The 23,283-nt window shown below is 44.8% G+C and overlaps 5 non-coding genes and 1 pseudogene across 5 annotated transcripts; 3 read left to right on the forward strand and 3 right to left on the reverse strand.

The window, feature by feature from the left end:
• Window positions 1-182: 182 nt before the first annotated feature.
• On the reverse strand, window positions 183-264 carry trnas-aga (transfer RNA serine (anticodon AGA)). Its single transcript has one exon. It is a non-coding gene; the product is annotated as a tRNA-Ser (tRNA).
• Window positions 265-6,584: 6,320 nt separating this feature from the next.
• LOC138225880 (U4 spliceosomal RNA) lies at window positions 6,585-6,664 on the reverse strand (annotated as a pseudogene).
• Window positions 6,665-6,894: 230 nt separating this feature from the next.
• Window positions 6,895-7,011, reverse strand: LOC138225894 (U5 spliceosomal RNA). The gene has a single exon (XR_011184303.1). It is a non-coding gene; the product is annotated as a U5 spliceosomal RNA (small nuclear RNA).
• Window positions 7,012-8,308: 1,297 nt separating this feature from the next.
• Window positions 8,309-8,381, forward strand: trnar-ccu (transfer RNA arginine (anticodon CCU)). Its single transcript has one exon. It is a non-coding gene; the product is annotated as a tRNA-Arg (tRNA).
• Window positions 8,382-14,301: 5,920 nt separating this feature from the next.
• trnar-acg (transfer RNA arginine (anticodon ACG)) lies at window positions 14,302-14,374 on the forward strand. The gene has a single exon. It is a non-coding gene; the product is annotated as a tRNA-Arg (tRNA).
• Window positions 14,375-18,636: 4,262 nt separating this feature from the next.
• On the forward strand, window positions 18,637-18,718 carry trnaf-aaa (transfer RNA phenylalanine (anticodon AAA)). The gene has a single exon. It is a non-coding gene; the product is annotated as a tRNA-Phe (tRNA).
• The last annotated feature ends 4,565 nt before the right edge of the window (window positions 18,719-23,283 follow it).

Consider the following 23,283-nt stretch of genomic DNA (forward strand, 5'->3'; position numbering starts at 1 on the left):
TTTGGTGCTCTGTGCAAACCGCGTCGACATCCGCTTCCAGCTGCAAAATGCCATTCACGGACGCTGAAGAACTTATTTCCAAGGCAGCGGGTACAAGCGATTGGGCGTTTTAAAACCACCAGGAACAGCAAAGAGGCGCGCTTCTTTGCTTGCGCCGAAACACACCGACTGGAGGCGGACAACGTAGTCGGCAGGATTCGAACCTGCGCGGGGAGACCCCAATGGATTTCTAGTCCATCGCCTTAACCACTCGGCCACGACTACACCAAGCCTCACCGCCCCTGCGTTCTTGCTACAATCTTACCTGGATCAAGAGGCGCCGGCGGAAGCCTATTTCAAAGTCGTTCTCCGTTTCAAAAAAACATTTCCAAAATACAAGCCTTGCAGACAGACACGCCTCAGAGGACTTAAGGGTGGCTTCATGTCGGAATGATAAAGTCTCCCCGTCCGGACATGAAAATGCCACTTTGTTACACACAAAAAAAGAATCAACAACAGAGAAATGCCCACAAGCATTTGAAAAGCCGCACCACGTCGCACTTGAAATAGCTCTTACATTAGTGGTAGACGCAGGAATCGCCTTTTTATTTACGCTCTTACCAACGCGATGGAAAGCAAAACAAAGCAAAGCAGAGCAAAACAAAACGAACAAACGAAAACCCTCACGTCCCACACTTGCATATAAGGCCATTACGTGCCCAAGCGGTATTGTATGTCATCCTAGCACTGCAGCCCGGGGCGTACGGTATATGGGAACGAGCACACGCCACGAATCGTCTCGAATCACTCCCTACAGCTGTAAGGCACCTTGAAGCGTGCACCCCCAACATTCTTCTTTGCGCATCTGTGAAAGGTAAACTCTTGAGCAAACTCTGAACCAGCTCTAAGGAAACTAATCCGATTAGACGTTACTTTGACTCATCTTTTTACGCTCAGTGCTGGATTGCTCAAACTCCAGCTAGGTTTAGGGTTAGCATTCCCACGCTACTTAGACACTTTGTTTACGCTCAGTGCTGGATTTTGGGAACTTCAGGACGAGTGGGAATTTTCTCCTAACTGTCCATTCTGTTTTGTTTTGGAGACTCTTGGCTGCCTGTGTTGTTCAGTGCAGCCAGCGTGAAGGAAACATTTTCCAAAACTGTGTCAGCTCAAAAGTTGTAAGAAAACCTCTCCAGCTGCTTTAACTCTCTTCATTATTGTCATTTAATGTGACACTCGATGTATAACTGGAGCCTCACATATGCAAATGGTGAGGCTCCAGTTCGACACCCAGTTCGACACCACTTTACAGTATATGACAAAAGCATGGCAGACTGTGCCGGACCGGCAGATAACTTCCGCTTATTTTTACCATATTAAACATTGGAAATCCAACCACTTGCATTTGTGACACTTGATTTTGGCTCCACCTAAGACACTCTTAAAACTTCAAACACTTTTCTCTTCTCCCGCAACACTCTTGTCTGTCGGCACTATGTGGCAGCGTTGCATGACAACCCATCTCATCACGGAAAGGCACCTAACAGCTTTGGTAAGAGAGTAGAATTACCTGAAGAACTGCTTTCCATGGAAGCAGGACCAAGCGATGTAGCATTTTTATAGTACCAGGAAAGGAGAAGCAGCACTTCGCCTTTGCCGCACAGGCACAAGGCGACATGTGGCAGACGCCGTAGTCGGCAGGATTCGAACCTGAGCGGGGAGTCCCCATAGGATTTCAAGTCCATCGCCTTAACTACTCGACCACGACTACAGCGAGCTCACCGCCACCGCATTCCTCCTATAATCTAACACGGAGTGCGAGGTGGCTGCGGAAACTTTTTTAAAGTCGCTCTCCGTTAAAAACAAAATACCTTTCGCAAGATACATGCCGGCAGACAGACACGCCTCAGAGGGTTTAAGGCTGGCTTCACGTTCAAATGATAAAGTCTCCCCGTCCGGATGTCAAAATGCAACTTTGGCAGACAGAAAAAACATCAACAAACCACAAATGTGGACAAGGATTTTACAAGCTGCATCACACTGCACTTTCCAAAGCATTTACATTCCTGTTAGACGCAGGAATTGCCTTTGATTTGCGCGCTTACGAACGCCATGGAAAACGAAACAAAACTAAAGCCCTCAGCTCCTACACTTGATTATAATGCCGTTACGTGTCGAAGCAGGAATTTACGTCATCCTACCACTGCAACACGGGGAATAGAGGGAAATGAGCACACGCTACGTACGTCTCAATCACGCCCTAGAGTCATAAGGCGCATTGAAGGGTGCACCCCCATCATTAATCGTTGCGCCTCTGTGAAAGGAAAGCTCTTGAGCAGTCTTTGAAACAGCTCGGATGAAACACTTGATTGCTTCCATGTGCATCTGGAGCCCATTTCTTATTTTCACTTCACGCCGCCCAAAGCATTTCTAAAACATGAGATTCGCGTTTGGGAATGCGCCCTGCCCTACGAATAAAACAGGTCTACGGGTCTGAAACCTCCTCCACGGAAAACAGTTCTGTTGCGCTTTTGATTAAAGGGAGATTCGCTGTTCTTACTTTTTGATGACATAACACCCAAAGGGGCTTCTTTGGAGCTGGATTCCAACCAGCATCCTAAAGTTTCTTGGCGGTATCCTTTACAGTCCTCTGTTCGGTCGACAAGGGACAGAAGGGGGCAGCTTTCCTAACACACACAGTGCAATGTACTGTAGTGTTCCCGTTCATTGAATTCTCAGTTCTGCATCAGACCTCTAACTCGTTTCCTTAGCTTGGATTTAAGCCATGAAGCAGGCTTCTAGTGTATAAACGTCTAGAGGAATCACAAACTAATTGAGAGGCCATCATCCCAGGGGGAACTGACAAAGTCTATCCCTAAACACCTAGCGCAGTCTCTCGAGAGACTGTCAAAAATCGCTTTCTCCGTTTGCGTTGCAAGTAAGTGAAAACACAGTCTCAAACCAGAGCCACTTGGGAGCAGCGGCACGTAAATACTGTTACTGTCACTGCTCGATACTGACATTAGCCTACTATACCATGTTCAGCCACCGCTAGGAAATGTACGGCTCTAGTACCGGAGCAAACAACAGGAGGGCCAAAGGCGCACAGGCACACGTGTCAGACATGGAGAGCGACAAGGATGGGATTCAACCCCATGTGTGTGGTGCACAACGGATTAGCAGTCCATCGCCTTAACCACTCGGCCAACTCATCAACGAAACTGGGCTGTCCTGACATGGGTTGGCGCACTCCAGTTGATCTTTTTCTTTTTTTTCCCTCATACTCGAGGGTCATTTTCCTGTTCCACATGCGATTTCAACATTTTCCTTGGGAGATGTCAAGCCAGCAAGCCACTGCTGTGGTTCAGTGGCCAGTGTGGAGTTCAGTGGCCCTGTTGTACACAGAAAGCACATTGAGCTCCTTGGACATGAAAAGTTCCAGATAAAAGCCATTTGTCATCCTTTCTCTTGGTGTCGATGTTGCTATTGTATGTAAAGGTGGCAACTTGCTCAGCGAGCAGGCGGAGCACACACCGAATGCAGATGTGTCTGAGTGGTGTGTCCAAGTGGCTGCAAAAGGACAGCACTCCTGGGGTGCCGTGGCTTAGTTGGTTAAAGCGCCTGTCTAGTAAACAGAAAATCCTGGGTCCGAATCCCAGCGGTGCCTTTTTTTGTTCTGTGTTCTCGAACAGAACTGGTCAGTATGGACAACCGCATACGTCTAGACTTAATTAAATGCAAGTATTCATTTCCTGTCTTGAACGACTTGTTTTTCTTAAAATGGATGCAACTTGCAAAACATGAAATACAAACCTCGCTAATCAGCGCTCACGGCTGGCAAAAAAAAAAGAAGTCAGCAATGTTTTTTTCTTTAACCTTAAGCCTGCTAATGGAGAAGAAACTAGTCGCCACATCACATACATCCGTTTTAACGATAAGAAGGTAACAACTATCCTCACTCCAGAGTAAATCTCACGTTGAGGGCATATTTTTTTCCACTTTACCATGAGTCGGGCTCAGCTGCAGAGAGGCGAGAGCAGAGCAATGAGGTCAGGGGGACAGGGGAGTCACACGCTGGCGGTTTGAACACGCGGAAGATCACTGAGGGATCCACAGTATGTGGACCCTCCATGCGCCATCATTCCACACTCCAGACTCTGAATCCTGCCATCCGAGTTAAGATCTCGGCGGAACCGGAGGCGCAGTTCTTTCTTAAAACGTAATCTGGTGAGCATTTCTAGAATCGTACTTGTATAGATGCAGCCTTTAATGTGTTGCTAGGTTAAAATTTATGACTTCTTGAACTTCAGTAGGCAACTGCCCTCTTGATTTCGGATTTAATTTCTTTATTACAGGGGCGCTTTTATGATGACAGAGTCATGTTCAGGTACTTTGCTTGATGGAGGAAGCTCATTTCGGACTCTGTGATCTGCTCACCTGGAAAGGTCTGCTGTACTACTACAAGAGAGAAGTAGAGTCTGGAGGAAGGGACAATTTTATGATGCTTTGGAAGGTAATGTTTTTTTTTTCTTTGAAATCGAAATGAATCAGAATATCAGTGCAAAAGACAAACTCTTGGTTTGGTTTAAAGAGATATGGTTTTAAAACAGACAAAATGTAGAAAACAGGTGTTTCTCACTTTTGGAAAAGAATGGACCGGGGGTAATATTTTACTAGTTGCAGTGCTAAGCTCACTGGGTTACAGTCCTGCAGTGTTACACCAGGGCCAGTGGTGCAATGGATAATGTGTCTGACTATGGATTAGGAGTTTGGAGGTTTGACTCCTGCCTGGCGCTGGTTGTTTTTAAACACATCAGCCTACTCCCTAAGTAGCCTGTGCTACTTACTGCATTGTAATCGTACCCAGTAAGAGATTTCCTTCATGTAAATGAACTGCACCTGACAGCTTTAGAAAAACACCTGGGCTCAGTACGGTGCTGAGAGCTCAAGTTGTGTATAATGTAATAATTTAGGTAGAATAGATTCTAATAATATAATGATCCAGTGTGCTGCACTACTTCACTGTTTCACTGCTCTATGCCGTCTGGAAATAAATCCTCAGACTACTTACTGCCCTGGGCATGTACCAATAAATTACAGGAGCACATCTATATATCACTGCGTTGAAGCAGGAGACACAATCACTGCAAACACATCCTAAATACAGTGTTCCAGCACCTTTGACCTCATCCAGAACGTATCATTTCTTGAAAGGAATTGCTGTCCGAATGCACATCTGAATCCCAAACAGAATCTCTAGTAAAATACGATCATTTGTGAAACAGGTAAATGTCTTAGGGGCCCATTCCTCATTCTCAAGACACATGTATGCAGTACGTACACCATGCATTGAGCAATAGGGATTAAAGACACCACAGGTAAGGTTAGAAGACATTCTGACTATATTCTAAAATTTTGGACTCATATTCTTATGATGGCAGACATGATGCTGTGTTTAAAACCGGGGTTAATGGACATTATATGACTGTCAATTCTGTTTTGTTTTGGAGACTCTTGGCTGCCTATGTGGTACAGTGCAGCGTGAAGAAAACATTTTCCAAAACTGTGTCAGCTCAAAAGTTGTAAGAAAACCTTTCCAGCTGCTTTAACTCTCTTCATTTTTGTCATTTAATTGTCTGTCGGCACTATGTAGCAGCATTGCATGACAACCCATCTCACCACGGAAAGGAACCTAACAGCTTTTGTAAGAGAGGAGAAAAGGACCTGGCCCGTACAGGACTCGAACCCACAACCTTGGTGTTATTAGCTCTAACCAACTGAGCTAACCAGCCTCACGACAGCAATCCTCTCTGTGCTGCAAAAAATCGAACTCAGGGAATTTCTTTTGCCCTCCTTTGAATTGAAAGCCGTGTAATTCAGTGTACGGGCTTTCTCGTGCAGTTTTATAGTTCTTGTAACCCAAATCCTACACTGGCGTGAAGTGACCCCCCATTTCACAGCATTTTTCAGCTGATTTAAAATGTTCCTAAAGGAGAAGCATTATTGAAGACCATCAATTACCAAGAGCTTTTGTCAAAGGTTTTGGTGGTCATTTTTAATGACCACAGAGCGCTGTGACCTCGGTTTTACATCTCATCCAAGAGACAGCGCCCTTTTACAACACAGCGTCTCCGTCACTATGCTGGGGGATTGGGACCCGCACAGACCTCAGGGTGAGCGCCCCCCCACCGGCACCATTAACACCGCTTCCAGCTGGAAACTTTGTTTTTCCCTGTAGCTCACCCTCATCCGGGTACTGACCTGGCTAACACCTGTTTTGCTTCAGTGGGTTTTCAGTTGCGAGTTGCAAGGGGATGCAAGTGATGGAGCCACTCGCTGCAAAAGCCACTGCTTTGGCTGGGAATCGAACCAGAGCTTCCCGCATGGGAAGCGAGAATTCTACCACTGAACCAACAATGCTCACTGCCCAGTCCTTCAAAAAAGACGTTTTTTTGGTGCTCTGTTAAAAAAGCGTCGACATTACCTCTTTCAAAAGGCTTCACTTTCCTAGTCACATTCCAAGGCTCATTGAACCCGGGCTGTTTCCTCCAGCGGTATAGTATTGCAGTTAGACAGCACGATGCCTGCAAGACTATGTCACGCTCTGACGAGAAAAGTTTTCAACTAGCAATAATCGTGCCTCGGCTAAACCTCACAGGCTACGATACTGCCACTGCACAAAGCTGACGGTTGCCAGGCAACCGCGGGGATCCTATGGAAATCGTTATCAATCGTCTCATGGCATGTCGTTGCTGTAACGCTTCATATTTGCGGCCGGACACTTCCCGCCTCCCAGAGGAAAGAGCGCCAATCAGACAGGCGGAGACCGAGGACTCGCAGAGCAGATGGCCACAGTCGCCGTAATAAGAGCGATTGTGAGCGGTTTTGTTTTCTCTCTTTGACCAGCCCAGCTGCGCCCCACCCGAAGGCAGGGAAGCACAAAAATTGTATGGAACTCATTCATGCTCCTTTACTTGGAAATCTTTAGTAAAAGGCAAAAGATTTGTACGAGATGAAGAGAAACCAGAGTGCGTGGCTGGACAGCTGCAGGAGCCCAGGCCGCCTTCAAGGCCTCTGCCCTGCCGGTCGTGGTTGGCAATGCACCTGGCCTTACAAACGAGCCAGTGGGGCCCGTTCAGCTCCGGGCTCATCGCCTGCGGCTCTCGGCTTACCTGGCAGGGGAGATACCTTGATCAGCCTGTAGTTGGAGTAGTTGGATTGTTTTCTTGTTTTGTTTTGCGCGCTTACGAACGCCATGGAAAACGAAACAAAACTAAAGCCCTCGGCTCCTCCACTTGATTATAATCCCGTTACGTGTCGAAGCAGGAATTTACGTCATCCTACCACTGTAACACGGGGAATAGAGGGAAATGAGCACAAGCTACGAATTGTCTCAATCACTCCCTACAGTAGTAAGACGCCTGGAAGCGTGCACCCCCATCATTAATCTTTGCGCATCTGTGCAAGGTAAACTCTGGAGCAGTCTCTGAAACTGCTCAAAGGAAACACGTGATTGATTCCATGTGCATCTGGGGTTCATTTCTTATTTACATTTAATTCAAGGGAAAGGCTTGGGTCAGTTTCAGACGGCCTCCAACAGCGAGATTCAAGCGCCCCACCTTCAGCCCAATCTGCGCCGCCAGAACGCCAACGGCTCCTCTGGTCTCTGGGGTGCGGTTGTGACCCCGTAACCTAAAGTGTTGGTGGCAGACAAATGGAGACTAACAGGTGATGTCCTAGGACATGACTACATTGTGACACTCGGTGGGGATGGTGACCATTGCTTGGAAAAGAGTGCGAGGCCCCTTTAGAAAAACATTTTGTTAACAGGCATTCTGCCTCAGCCTAAACACCTATAGCTTGCAAAGCGCATGCTATTAGACAGGCACCTCTGCAAGACCTTAAGAGTCTCTTAAACTAGTGATAGTAAGGTGTTCCCAATGGGCGATGTTTGGCTTTCAAATCATCTCTCTGTGGAAGCGCCGAGATGCAGCTGTTTAAGGCTTAGAAGCAGCTGACTGTTTCACTACCTAGCTGATTACTGTCAGTCAGGGAGCTCAGAGGTGAAAAGCCTGTCTGAGAGACAATTCGCCGTCAATCAGTTCAATATGTTCCGTACCAGCTCGGCGCACCTGAGATCATCTTGGTAGCCGTGTAGCTCAGATGAGTGAGAGCGTGTGTGTGTGTACCACCGTGATTGGATGCCGGTCCTTCTCAGGTCACAGTAAACCTTCTGCTGCCTAACTTTCCTAATTTTGGGGATCCCTTTGAAAAAGCAAAGGAAAAAAAAAACTGGCTCTTCATCAGCGTGATTGACCCAACCCAGTGTGCCCCAGTGGCCTAATGGATAAGGCACTGGCCTCCTAAGCCAGGGATTGTGGGTTCGAGTCCCATCTGGGGTGCTCCTGTCCCTTTTTGAGTGTACAAATGTCCTTGTGATTTGTGAAGCTGCAACCCCACCTTACTCAGTGAGCGTCTCTGCTTTTCTCTCACATACAGTTGGGAGAAAAACTTTTGTAAACAGCCCTTTGGAATGATGTGGATTTCTGCATGAATGGCTCCTAACATGTGATCTTATCTTTATCTAAGTCATAATAATTAATAAAGAGAGTCTGATTTAACAAACAACACACGCCCAACATTTGACATTGCTGTTTCTTTATTGACCAAATGGTTTAAACAATCAAGGTCATTGATGGAAAAAGTACGTGAACCCTTATATTAAGGAGCTAGTGGAACCTCCTTTATGACAAAAACCTCAACCCCCACTTTCTGTAGCGGCTGGTCAGACCTGAGCAGCGGTTAGGAGGTATTTTGGCCTATTCCTCTATGAAAAACTGTTTCAGTTCATGTATATTTTTGGGATGTCTTGCACTGAACGGCCTGCTTCAGATCACGGCACAGCACTTCAATGTTCTCCTGTTCAGATTTCTTCTTATGGTGGACTCATAAACACAGACATAAGACAAAGTCAACCACCTGTTCGCTAGATCCCATCCCCACTCAGCTAGTCAAAGATTCCCTCGAAGGACTGGCAGGACCTATAATTAGTATGATGAATGCATCGCTTGCGTCAGGCGTTGTACCTGATCAATTTAAGGTAGCGGTTGTTAGACCGCTCCTTAAGAAGTCAAATTTGGATCCACAAGTTCTTAACAACTACAGGCCTGTCTCAAAGGTCCCATTTCAATCTAAAAGTCTTGGGAGAATAGTTGTTGCCCAACGTCAATCGTATCTGGATTCAAATAATATACTTGAGAAATTTCAGTCTGGTTTCTGAAACTGCATTAACAAGAGTCGTAAATGATATTCTCTTAGCTACTGATGCGGGGAATGCAACAGTGCTTGTGCTTCTAGATCTTAGAGCTGCCTTTGACACGGTTGACCTCTCTGTTTTGTTACACAGGCTTGAGTTTGAGGTTGGCTTATCTGGAACCGTCCTTCAGTGGTTTACTTCACATTTAACTCATCGTTTTCATTATGTTCAAATATCTAATAATTGTACTGCTTCATCAATGTCACCAGTTCAATTTGGGGTACCAGAAGATCAGTGCTGGGACCAATATTGCTCTCTCTCTCTACATGCTGCTGCTAGGTAGGATAATATGAAAAAATAATATGAACTTTCATTCATATGCTGATGACACTCAAATAAACATTTTGTTTACACCAAACGACAACTCTTCTATTATCAGTTTAGTTAAATGCATTAAGGAAGGAAATACTTGGATGTGTGAAAACTTTTTGTTACTCAACTCTGAGAAAAATGAGGATCTGTTGATCGGAGGCAACAATACTGATAGGACTACTATAACTTCAGCACTTAACTCAGAGGATTTAAACATTTGCCTCAAAGAGACAGCACGTAACCTAGGCGGCATATTAGACACAAGGCTCTTAACAACTTGCATTGTTAAGTGCCTTGGGACAACCTTGTTGTGAAAGGCGCTATATAGAAATACATTGATTTGAATTGAATTGACAATGTAAAATGTTGTGTGTTGTTTGTTAAACAAGACTGTCTTTATTTATCAAAAAATAAAAGGAATTTGCTAGGAATGCAAACGTTTGGTTGCGCTTCTTCATGCTGCATCGTCGGCATGAGTGGAGCTTTTTAAACATCTGTACTTACTGTGCCCCATAAGAAATCGTTTGTCCCCGTTCAAAAGAGATTGTGCGATGTCCTGCAGTGTTCGCAAAGCAAACCTTTGACAGTTTGAAAAGAGGAATTTATTCTGCTTCCTGTGTGTGCAGTAGTTACAAAGTTGAACGTCTTTACACGATTTGCTGCAGTTTTCAGTGGGCGGGCTTTGTCAGATGGCTTGGAAAAACGCACTGTGTTTCGGCTTGGGAAACATCATGAGAAGTGTCCTGCATGTTTTCTGTGTATAGCTGTCTTTTAACGCATACAGAATTCATTCGAAATCATTGATTTCTCCAATTAACAAGGGTCCCTTAAAGGATGAGTCAAAGTAACGTCTAATCGGATTAGTTTCCTTAGAGCTGGTTCAGAGTTTCCTCAAGAGTTTACCTTACACAGATGCGCAAAGAAGAATGTTGGGGGTGCACGCTTCAAGGTGCCTTACAGCTGTAGGGAGTGATTCGAGATGATTCGTGGCGTGTGCTCGTTCCCATATACCGTACGCCCCGGGGTGCAGTGCTAGGATGACGTACAATACCGCTTGGGCACATAACGGCGTTATATGCAAGTGCGGGACGTGAGGGTTTTCGTTTGTTCATTTTGTTTTGCTCTGCTTTGCTTTGTTTCATGGTCAAGAGGCGTAAGGTAAGTCGTAATCCAGGGAGAACACTGGTGGCAAACAGTCCAAGGTGAGAGGCGAGGTCCAAAGTCAAAAAGGCAGAAGGGGAGTCCAATATCCAGAATAAACGAGGTAATGGAAAAAACGCCAGGTAGAGCTCTCAAGGAGTAGACTCAATACCAGCGGGAAGCAGGTAAAGATGGTAAAAATAGCACTGCGTACCGCACGGTGGAGTGTGTGCAGGTGGGTTAACTCGTGCGGCGGCGTTTGTTAATAATCACCCGCTGCTGGTGCTGTTTAGATTGCTTAAGAGTTGGTCTTAACTGCCTGGCGGTCATGACAAGCTCCTCTTTAAGCTGTGGTTTAGTTTTGCATTCATGTGTTTCTAGAGCAGTTATTTATGGGGGTGGGTGGGTCTTTCACAGAGGCTCAGGACAAATCCCCTGCATGAAAGTCTACTGTGTGCGTTCAAACAGTCACAGGTCAAGAGCCAGGCAGGAGGACAATGGACAGAAGAAGCAACGAACTAAAAATAAAAGAACGAATATGAAAAAGCCACCATCTTTTTCTTTTTGACATTTTCCGACTTTCATGCAAGCCAGGACAAAGTTGCTCGTAGCTACTTGTGGATTCAAATACTCTATCGAGTGCTTTGATGAGTTTTTGCAATTTGATTGTCGTCCTGTCAGCCTGTTTCTGTTTTTCTTTTCAATCTAGTGATGGAAAGTAAGAGGGAAATGATGGAGCAATCAATAACTGCTCCGGAAAAATGGCAGAAAGAAATGGCCCGTCACTAAGGACATTTGTGAAGCAGAGGAGTGACATCACCACAAAGGCGACACATTCTGCTGATGGTTTTGGTGAATAATGATTGAGGCGCGTTAAGAGAAAGGTAGCTGTGTCAGCATGCGTAGGCTGCAAAGGATAAAGCAAAGGTTTACTCCATGCTGAAAAGAGAAGAAAAGAAGCACAACGTTTCGGCTGTGGAGTCTTCTGTGCCATCTTCTTTAGCGATGGTGATGATGTTTACATTGGAAAAACTGAGACACGCATACTGGAGGGGCTTGAACCACCAACTTTTCAGCACCACAGAGTCTGACAGTCTTTTGTGCGCCCTACATTTGCAGGTTTATGGTCAAAGAAAACAATCACTTGCGCTTCTTGCAGCCGGCAATCTTTTTCCACTGACAACCAAGAAATGGATTTCATCTTTCACAAGCTGTATGGATTTCTTCAAAAACAAGTTATTCCAGAAAGGAAATGAATTCTTGCATTAAACTGAACCAAGCTGTACATGTTTGTCTGAAATGAGACATTCGGCACAACAAGACACGGAGAGAGGCACCGCTGGTATTCAGACCAGGGATCGCCTGCTTACTAGGCAGGCACTTTAAGCCACTAGGGAACAGCGCCAGCGGAGCACCGCGCTTTTACAGACACTTGGATTTGGGTTTTTTTCATTTATGTTTGTGGACCTTCACCATTTGAGGAAGTGAGTTAGATAAGAAAGTTACAGGTATGGTGAGCAATGACTAACAAAGGCACGTACTGCATATTCCTTACAGAAGAGTAAGCAATTTGTTCTAAAAAACACCGGTTAAAGTCCAACATCGTTAGCAATCTTATTACTTAAATAGAATAAACATCAATAAACTGTAAGGTGCTGGTACATGCGAGTAGATTTGATCTTCTATTAAACAAAAATGCAATTACAGCTCTAAAAAGGTCAACCTAGACTTCTGTAACAGATCTGTTCAGGTCATCGCTGTTCCTCTGACCTTGTGAGTCTTTGGAATTTTAAAAGTGTATTTTGCTTGCCTTTCATGTGGTCTGTGTACAAGTCACTGTGGCGTATGCGGTCCTACACAGCCTTGCTATAGACGTGACGAGCCTCCGCTATGTTGCAATGGAGAACAGGTTCAGTACGGAGCTGCCGAGAAAATTCAGCTGGAAAGCTCGTTGCAGAAAAGCATCGTTATCTGCGTCCAGCTGCAAAGCGTCACTCGTGGGTGCTGAAGAATCGATTTCACAGGCTGCGGGTATAGGCGATTTAGAGTGTTAAAGGTCCCAGCGAAAACAAAACAGCGCTGGTCCTTTTTCATGCACGCACGAGAGCAAATGCAAAGGATTTGAACCTGCGCAGGGAGACCCAAACAGATTTTAAGTGTGTTGCCTTAACCACTCGGCCACGATTACAGTAAGTACGCCAGCTGTTGGCTTCTTGCTACAATCGAACAAGGAGTGCAAGGCGGCGGCGGCAACTTTTTTCAAGTTCGCTCTCCGTTTAAGAAACCTTTTACGCCATACGTGTAAGCAGACACACACCTCAGAGTACTTAAGGGTGGCTTCAAGTTGGAATGATAAAGTCTCCCCGTTCGGACATGAAAATAGAACTTTCTTAGACAGAAAGAAATCAACAACGGAGACATGTGGATGACGATTTCAGTCACTGCACTTTGAATAGCATTTTTACTCGAGTTACAGGAGATGCCCGAATGGCCCTTGACCTACGCTCTTACGAATGACTTGGAACATTCAAAGAGAACAGCCCTCAAGTCCTGCGGTTTATTATAATGCTGTTGCGTGTCGAGGCAGTATTTGACTCCGTCCTACCGTTGAGACAGGGGGCGTACTGTAAATGAACTGCACCTGACAGCTTTAGAAAAACACCTGGGCTCAGTACGGTGCTGAGAGCTCAGCGTTGCTGTTGTTCTTATTAGCACGCACTGCATCGGCTATGACCCGAACTTTTCAATTATTCCGATCAGTAAGTCAACACGTAGTCCACATGAAAGGTAGAAATATTCTCTTGTCTGTCTCATGTTTTTATAGAACTGAATGTCCCTGACAATGTACTGTTAGTTTTAATTGAAGAACGGCATCTGTGTTCAAATATAAAAAATATAAAAAAAACGCTGGCGGTTTAAACACGCGGAAGAAAACTGAGGGATCCACAGTATGTGGACCCTCCGTGCGCCATCAGTCCGCACTCCGGACTCTGAATCCTACCATCCAAGTTAAGATCTCGGCGGAACCTGAGGCGCAGTTCCTTCTTAAAACGTAATCTGGTGAGCATTTCTAGAATCGTACTTGTATAGATGCAGCCTTTAATGTGTTGCTAGGTTAAAATTGATGACTTCTTGTATTTCAGTAGGCAACTGCCCTCTTGATTTCAGATTGAATTTCTTTATTACAGGGGCGCTTTTATGATGACAGAGTCATGTTCAGGTACTTTGCTTGATGGAGGAAGCTCATTTCGGACTCTGTGATCTGCTCACCTGGAAAGGTCTGCTGTACTACTACAAGAGAGAAGTAGAGTCTGGAAGAAGGGACAATTTTATGATGCTTTGGAAGGTAGTTTTTTTTTTCTTTGAAATCGAAATGAATCAGAATATCAGAGCAAAAGACAAACTCTTGGTTTGGTTTAAAGAGATATGGTTTTAACACAGACAAAATGTAGAAAACAGGTGTTTCTCACTTTTGGAAAAGAATGGACCGGGGGTAATATTTTACTAGTTGCAGTGCTGATCTCACTGGGTTACAGTCCTGCAGTGTCACACCAGGGCCAGTGGCGCAATGGATAACGCGTCTGACTACGGATCAGGAGATTGCAGGTTCGACTCCTGCCTGGCTCGGGTCGTTTTTAAACGCATCGGGCTACTCCCTAAGTAGTCTGTGCTACTTACTGCATTGTAATCGTACCCAGTAAGAGATTTCCTTCATGTAAATGAACTGCACCTGACAGCTTTAGAAAAACACCTGGGCTCAGTACGGTGCTGAGAGCTCAGCGTTGCTGTTCTAATTAGCACGCACTGCATCGGCTATGAGCCCGAACCTTTCAATTATTCCGATCAGTAAGTCAACACGTAGTCCACATGAACGGTAGAAATATTCTCTTGTCTGTCTCTTGTTTGTATAGAACTGAATGTCCCTGACAATGTACTGTTAGTTTTAATTGAAGAACGGCATTTGTGTTCAAATATACCAGACAAGTTTATGTAACTGCTCATGCGACACTCAGTTGTAATTAGTCAAGAAATAAAGTCGAACAACAGCTGCGGGTTTGATTCTGAACGTATCAGATTGCAGCGCCTTTTACTTCCATTGACAAATGATAGAGATTTGAAGAGAGATCCTTCAGACCAGCAAGCAAACCCACGGCTATTTCGGTTTTCTATCTAGGCAACGTTGGTGTCTGCAATAGCATACATGAAAGCGTGATGCAATTTCTGTGGCTACATTTGTTGCACGTCATGCACAGTAAGAGTGTTTCTAACACCAAATAAAAAGTCAACAAATAGCGATCACGCCTTCTCCTCAGTTAACCCACTGAAACCCTTGCTGTTAACAGTTCTTTACTGCGTGCTTTAAGAGCACCTACACATCGTGTCGGTTCTTACAGCTTTATTCATTAGGTTTTCAAAGGCATAAGTAGAGCACCAGAGGTGCGAACGCAAAATGTGTGGTTATCTGAAGAATTGCTTTCCATGGCAGCGGGGCCAAGCGATTTAGCGTTTTTATAGTACCAGGAAAGGAGAAGCGGCACTCCGCCTCTGCCGCGCAGGCACAAGGTGACGTTCGGCAGACGCCGGAGTCGGCAGGTTTCGAACCTGCGCGGGGAAACCCCAACGCATTTCGAGCCCATCGCCTTAACCACTCGAGCACGACAAATGCGAGCTCCCCGCCGCCGCATTCCTCCTATAATCAAACACGGACTGCGAGGTGGCTGCGGAAACCTTTTTAAAGTTGCTCTCCGTTAAAAAAAATACCTTTCACAAGATTCGTGCCGGCAGACAGACACGCCTCAGAGGGTTTAAGGCTGGCTTCACGTTCAAATGATAAAGTCCCCCAGTCCGGATGTCAAAATGCAACTTTGGCAGACAGAAAAAACATCAACGAACCAAAAATGTGGACAAGGATTTTACAAGCTGCACCACACTGCACTTTCAAAAGCATTTACATTCGTGTTAGACGCAGGAATTGCCTTTGATTTGCGCGCTTACGAACGCCATGGAAAACGAAACAAAACTAAAGCCCTCAGCTCCTGCACTTGATTATAATCCCGTTACGTGTCGAAGCAGGAATTTAAGTCATCCTACCACTGCAACACGGGGAATAGAGGGAAATGAGCACAAGCTACGAATTGTCTCTAATCAGTCCCTACAGTTGTAAGACGCCTGGAAGCGTGCACCCCCATCATGAATCTTTGCGCATCTGTGCAAGGTAAACTCTGGAGCAGTCTCTGAAACGGCTCAAAGGAAACACGTGATTGATTCCATGTGCATCTGGGGTTCATTTCTTATTTACATTTAATTCAAGGGAAAGGCTTGGGTCAGTTTCAGACGGCCTCCAACAGCGAGATTCAAGCGCCCCACCTTCAGCCCAATCTGCGCCGCCAGAACGCCAACGGCTCCTCTGGTCTCCGGGGTGCGGTTGTGACCCCGTAACCTAAAGTGTTGGTGGCAGACAAATGGAGACTAACAGGTGATGTCCTAGGACATGACTACATTGTGACACTCGGTGGGGATGGTGACCATTGCTTGGAAAAGAGTGCGAGGCCCCTTTAGAAAAACATTTTGTTAACAGGCATTCTGCCTCAGCCTAAACACCTATAGCTTGCAAAGCGCATGCTATTAGACAGGCACCTCTGCAAAACCTTAAGAGTCTCTTAAACTAGTGATAGTAAGGTGTTCCCAATGGGCGATGTTCGGCTTTCAAATCATCTCTCCGTGGAAGCGCCGAGATGCAGCTGTTTAAGGCTTAGAAGCAGCTGACTGTTTTACTACCTAGCTGATCACTGTCAGTCAGGGAGCTTAGAGGTGAAAAGCCTGTCTGAGAGACAATTCGCCGTCGATCAGTTCAATATGTTCCGTACAAGCTCGGCGCACCTGAGATCATCTTGGTAGCCGTGTAGCTCATATGAGTGAAAGCGTGTGTGTCAGGACTCTTACTTGGCCATCCCAACATACGGAATTTCTTCTGTTTCAGCCACTCTGTTGTTGATGTACTCCTTTGTTTTTGTCATGTTGCAAGACCCAGCGTCTTTTGAGTTTTAGATCACAGGCAGACACCCTGACATTCTGCTGTAGAATTTCCTGATACATCTCGGAATTCATCGGTCCCTCGATGATTGCAAGCCGTACAGCCTCCGCCATGCTTCCCAGGTGGGATGAGGTTTTGGAGTTGGTATGCAGTGTTTTGTTATCTCCAAACATAACGCTGTGCACATTTACCAACAAGTTCAACTTTTGTCACGTCTGTCCACAGAACATTGTTCCAGGAGTTGCTGTGGAACATCCATGTGGTCTTTAGCAAACTTGAGAGGGGCAGTGGTGGTTTTTTTGTTGGGGAGAGCAGTGGTTTCCTCCATGGTGACCTCGCATGATCACCACTCCTGTTCAGATTTCTTCTTATGGTGGACTCATGAACACAGACGTAAGACAAAGTAAACCACCTGTGTGCTAGATCCCATCCCCACTCAGCTAGTCAAAGATTCCCTCGAAGGACTGGCAGGACCTATAATTAGTATGATGAATGCATCGCTTGCGTCAGGCGTCGTACATGATCAATTTAAGGTAGCAGTTGTTAGACCGCTCCTTAAGAAGTCAAATTTGGATCCACAAGTTCTTAACAACTACAGGCCTGTCTCAAAGGTCCCATTTCAATCTAAAAGTCTTGAAAGAATAGTTGTTGCCCAACATCAAATGGATTCAAATAATATACTTGAGAAATTTCAGTCTGGTTTCTGAAACTGCATTAACAAGAGTCGTAAATTATATTCTCTTAGCTACTGATGCGGGGAATGCAACAGTGCTAGGTTGCAACAGTGCTAGGAATGCAAACTTTAGGTTGCGCTTCTTCATGCTGCATCATTGGCATGAGTGGAGCTTTTTAAACGTCTGTACTTACTGCGCCCCATAAGAAATCGTTTGTCCCTGTTCAAAAGAGATTGTGCGATGTCCTGCAGCGTTCGCAAAGCAAACCTTTGACAGTTTGAATAGAGGAATTTATTCTGCTTCCTGTGCGTGCAGTAGTTACAAACTTGAACGTCTTTACACGATCTCCTGCAGTTTTCAGTGGGCAGGCTTGGTCAGATGGCTTGGAAAAACGCACTGTGTTTCGGCTCGGGAAACATCATGAGCAGTGTCCTGCATGTTTTCTGTGTATAGCTGTCTTTTAACGCATACAGAATTCATTCGAAATCATTGATTTCTCCAATTAACAAGGATCCCTTAAATGATGAGTCAAAGTAACATCTAATCGGATTAGTTTCCTTAGAGCTGGTTCAGAGTTTGCTCAAGAGTTTACCTTTCACAGATGAGCAAAGAAGAATGTTGGGGGTGCACGCTTCAAGGCACCTTACAGCTGTAGGGAGTGATTCGAGACGATTCGTGGCGTGTGCTCGTTCCCATATACCATCCGCACCGGCGTGCAGTGCTAGGATGACGTACAATACCGCTTGGGCACGAAACGGCGTTATATGCAAGTGCGGGACGTGAGGGTTTTCGTTTGTTCGTTTTGTTTTGCTCTGCTTTGCTTTGTTTTGCTTTCCATCGCGTTGGTAAGAGCGTAAATAAAAAGGCGATTCCTGCGTCTACCACTAATGTAAGAGCTATTTCAAGTGCGACGTGGTGCGGCTTTTCAAATGCTTGTGGGCATTTCTCTGTTGTTGATTCTTTTTTTGTGTGTAACAAAGTGGCATTTTCATGTCCGGACGGGGAGACTTTATCATTCCGACATGAAGCCACCCTTAAGTCCTCTGAGGCGTGTCTGTCTGCAAGGCTTGTATTTTGGAAATGTTTTTTTGAAACGGAGAACGACTTTGAAATAGGCTTCCGCCGGCGCCTCGCGATCCAGGTAAGATTGTAGCAAGAACGCAGCGGCTGTGGGGCTTGCTGTAGTCGTGGCCGAGTGGTTAAGGCGATGGACTAAAAATCCATTGGGGTCTCCCTGCGCATGTTCGAATCCTGCCGACTACGTTGTCCGCCTCCAGTCGGTGTGTTCCGGCGCAAGCAAAGAAGCGCGCCTCTTTGTTGTTCCTGGTGGTTTTAAAACGCCCAATCGCTTGTACCCGCTGCCTTGAAATAAATTCTTCAGCATCCGCGAATGGCATTTTGCAGCTGGAAGCATATGTCGACGCTTTTTGCACAGAGCACCAAAAAAGCGTCTTTTTTGAAGGCCCAGACACTTAGCATTGGTGTTTCAGTGGTAGAATTCTTGCCTGCCACGCGGGAGGCTTGGGTTTGATTCCCGGCCAATGCAGTGGCTTTTGCAGCGAGCGGCTCCATCACTTGCATCCCCTTGCAACTCGCAACTGAAAACCCACTGAAGCTAAGCAGGTGTGAGCCAGGTCAGTACCCGGATGAGGGTAAGCTACAGGGAAAAACAAAGCTTCCAGCTGGAAGCGGTGTTAATGGTGCCGGCGGGGGGGCGCTCACCCTGAGGTCTGTGCGGGTCCCAATGTCCCAGCATAGTGACGGAGACGCTGTGTTGTAAAAGGGCGCTGTCTTTCGGATGAGATGTAAAACCGAGGTCATAGTGCTCTGTGGTCATTAAAAATGACCACCAAAACCTTTGACAAAAGCTCTTGGTAATTGATGGTCTTCAATAATGCTTCTCCTTTAGGTACATTTTAAATCAGCTGAAAAATGCTGTGAAATGGGGGGACACTTCAGGCCAGTGTAGGATTTGGGTTACAAGAACCATGAAACTGCACGAGAAAGCCCGTACACTGAATTACACGGCTTTCTATTCAAAGGAGGGCAAAAGAAATTCCCTGAGTTCGATTTTTTGCAGCACAGAGAGGACCACCCTCGTGAGGCCGGTTAGTTCAGTTGGTTAGAGCGGGGTGCTAATAACGCCAAGGTCATGGGTTCAATCCCCGTACGGGCTATGTTCTTTTCTCCTCTCTTACCAAAGCTGTTAGGTTCCTTTCTGTGGTGAGATGGGTTGTCATGCAATGCTGCCACATAGTGCCGACAGACAAGAGTGTTGCGGGAGAAGAGAAAAGTGTTTGAAGATTTAAGAGTGTCTTAGGTGGAGTCAAAATCAAGTGTCACAAATGCAAGTGGGAGGATTTCCAATGTTTAATATGGTAAAAATAAGCAGAAGTTATCTGCCGGTCATGGCACAGTCTGCCATGCTTTTGTCAGATACTGTAAAGTGGTGTCGAACTGGAGCCTCACCATTTGCATATGTGAGGCTCCAGTTATACATCGAGTGTCACATTAAATGACAAAAATGAAGAGAGTTAAAGCAGCTGGAGAGGTTTTCTTACAACTTTTGAGCTGACACAGTTTTGGAAAATGTTTCCTTCACGCTGCACTGTACAACATAGGCAGCCAAGAGTCTCCAAAACAAAACAGAATTGACAGATAGGAGAAAATTCCCACTCGTCCTGAAGTTCCCAAAATCCAGCACTGAGCGTAAACAAAGTGTCTAAGTAGCGTGGGAATGCTAACCCTAACCCTAGCTGGAGTTTGAGCAATCCAGCACTGAGCGTAAAAAGATGAGTCAAAGTAACGTCTAATCGGATTAGTTTCCTTAGAGCTGGTTCAGAGTTTGCTCAAGAGTTTACCCAGTGGGCATTGATTCGTCGAATATACGTATATTCACGGCGAAAATACGGCTATACGTATATATACGTCGCCTCGACGTATAATCAACGTCGAATTGCAACCGTAAAATCGACGACATTAATAAACGCATATATAACGTCGAAAACACATCTAACACAGTGCCTGAGGCTTTTTACTGTATGTATCGTGTGTGCCGCAACTAGGAGTATACGGCACTCTGCACAGTGTACGAAGTAAATTATTTCCGCAGTAATTAATTTACACGTGTATAATAAATATAGTAAATATAATAAATTAATTACTGCGAAAATAATTTTCTTCGTAAATCCTGCAATCCAGATGATTGGGGTATTGGTGCATGGCTACAGTCTGTGCTAGGAACATGGAGAGGGTCTCTGGTTCAATACATATTTGTGGGTCTGGTATTATTCGTTATGATCATATCGTTAATATCCTGTTTGAAAAACATGTGGACTAAAGCTGCTGCTTCTGTGCTAATTGTACGCCCTGAAGGGATCATGAAGGTCAAAAAATGATTTCATGGGAAAGGTTCTCTTATCTAGTGGCAGAACCTGATGGGTAGAACAATATAGCTTTAAGGGGGGTTACCCTTGGGAGTGATTCCCCTAGATGCAAATGATTATTGTGGTTTGTTTGTTCATAATAAGATGTTTTGCAGGAACGGAACAAAGAGAAATTTTACAACTTCAGCTAGAATTGTTCTACAAAACGTCACAGCTGAGGCAGGGGAACAATGTGTAGATTTTTCTAAGAGTTATTACCCAGTTGTTGACCAATCTGTTGACCAATGTTGACCAAAAAAGCCTAGGATTATGCTGGGCTCCAGCCCACAGGGATTTACCTGTGCTGTAAGAACTAATGAGTGAATAAGGAGACTGGATTCTGGTGAAAGACTTCAGGAAAAAGAAATGGTGTTCACTCAGGTGGAGGGGGCTGTACCAGGTGCTGCTGACCACTGCCACTGCTGTGAAGGTCACAGAAATGGTGCCCTGGATTCATGCTTCCCACTGTAAAAAGGTCCCAAACGAACTGAACAAAGCGCAGGAGTGATGTCTCCACAAGGACAGATGGGGATAACCTGCTTGGGACTGATGTGCACAGCCTTTTTCCTTTTTAGGTAGAAGCCTGTCACCACCCCAAAAGAGGAAGAATCTAAACACGAAGCCTCTTTGTATACAAACTGGCTGAATGAAACTGATAATGAGGGGGATATGCGTAATTTGTGGTATAAATTTATAAATCATACTGTAAAGTTAAAGAAATTTAATGCATCTTGTTATATATGTGCTTTAATGCCTCATTCTACAGCCTCACCCATGCGACTTTTTATGAAATGTACTCTTTTATTAATATCATGTTAGAAGGCTTAGACGCTATCAAACAAGAATTAAGGGGAGTTAGATTAATGGCACTTCAGAACAGGTTCGTGCTGGACCTTCAAAATGCAGCATCTGGAGGAGTCTATGCTTTAGTAGGAGACTCCTGTTGTACATATATTCCAGCTAATGACTATGATTACGGAAATCTTACACTCGCTATTCAGCATTTAAAAGAACTAAAAGACAAGGTGAATAAAGAGAGAGGCATAAAAGATACACCGGCTTTTCTCTCCTGGTTAGAATCACTGTTTGGGCCAGGGGGAATGTTTTTCTTTTAAGTTACTAACACCGATTATAGGGGCTGTGATACTTGTCTTCCTGTTTTTATGTTGCTGTATGACATGTATTATTCCAATGCTTCGAAATATGGAAATATGGTACCTAGGGGGATAAACTGTTCATCCTTCCAGTCTGGAGAATTGGCAGCTGTCTGACGTCAGTAAGTGATCCTTAAAAAATTAATAGTTCCATGACAGTGTGCATCACCAGAAAATCAATTTCAATGCATTAAAACTCTTGTTATCCTTCTGATCATTGAAGTGTCATTGCCCCAGCACTGTATACTCTTACTTTTGACGCCTGTCTGAAGTTGGATCCATTTCTAAGAATGGTGACTCACATATCCTCATGCTCAACTTTGGCTCAACCACACAAACTATGAAGTTAATCATCTGCTTTTGCTCCAAGATTTATGTTACTAGGCTCTGGGGATCCTCGTGTTCAAACTTTGCCCTTATTGTGGATGATCCATGACAGAATTCAGGGAATTCAGAATTCTGATACCTCAGCTCAGATTCTGACTGGGCAGACTGTCATTGCCTGGTGTGAATGTGTGCATATCTGTTTTTGTGCATGTTCTGTGGCCTGTTGTACAGTACATCACAAATGAAAGGGCAATGGAAAACTAAAATAAGACTCAAGTGTTTTAGCTTTCATTAACAGTGTTTCATTAGTATCTGTGCTAGATCCTGTCATCCACTGCTTACCACGACAGGCTCTAGCACAGGATAGCAGCTAATACATTTAACAATCTCACTGCACAATGTTGTATATTCAAGGGCTGATCTTCTGTACTTTTTCTTTCACTTTTCATTTCCTAGAAACTCAGTCCTGCCAGGAATAATCTGAGAACAAAATCAATCTGAGTGAAAATCTAAGCAGAGGAAGATTGTTTTACAGAGTTAACAAGGTCTAATTCAAGGTCATCAGCACTAACAACATTCTCTCTGGAGACAGGCGATAAGAAAATTGAAAGTGTGTATTGTTACATAACAGCAGAGACTATGAGTTATGCTATCATGAGAGTGGTGATGGATTTTTTTCATTGCTTAGTTTTGCAGGTTCTGTACATTTGAACATTCAAAGTGACTAAAGTAAAGGAGTTTTCCCTTTTTACCACATAATTCCCAAAGATCAACACTAATAGAAAGCCTAATTCCAGCCAAGATTCAATTACTGTCTCTCAGGCATCCCAGCAGTGGATTTCATGACTTCAGACAGCCATCTTTATCAGTGGAGAACTCAATGCTCTGAGGTTTACTGGCAGAGTCTCACACTGGGTAATAT

The sequence above is a fragment of the Lepisosteus oculatus genome, unplaced genomic scaffold, assembly GCF_040954835.1.
Source record: "Lepisosteus oculatus isolate fLepOcu1 unplaced genomic scaffold, fLepOcu1.hap2 HAP2_SCAFFOLD_106, whole genome shotgun sequence".
NCBI lineage: Eukaryota > Metazoa > Chordata > Actinopteri > Semionotiformes > Lepisosteidae > Lepisosteus > Lepisosteus oculatus.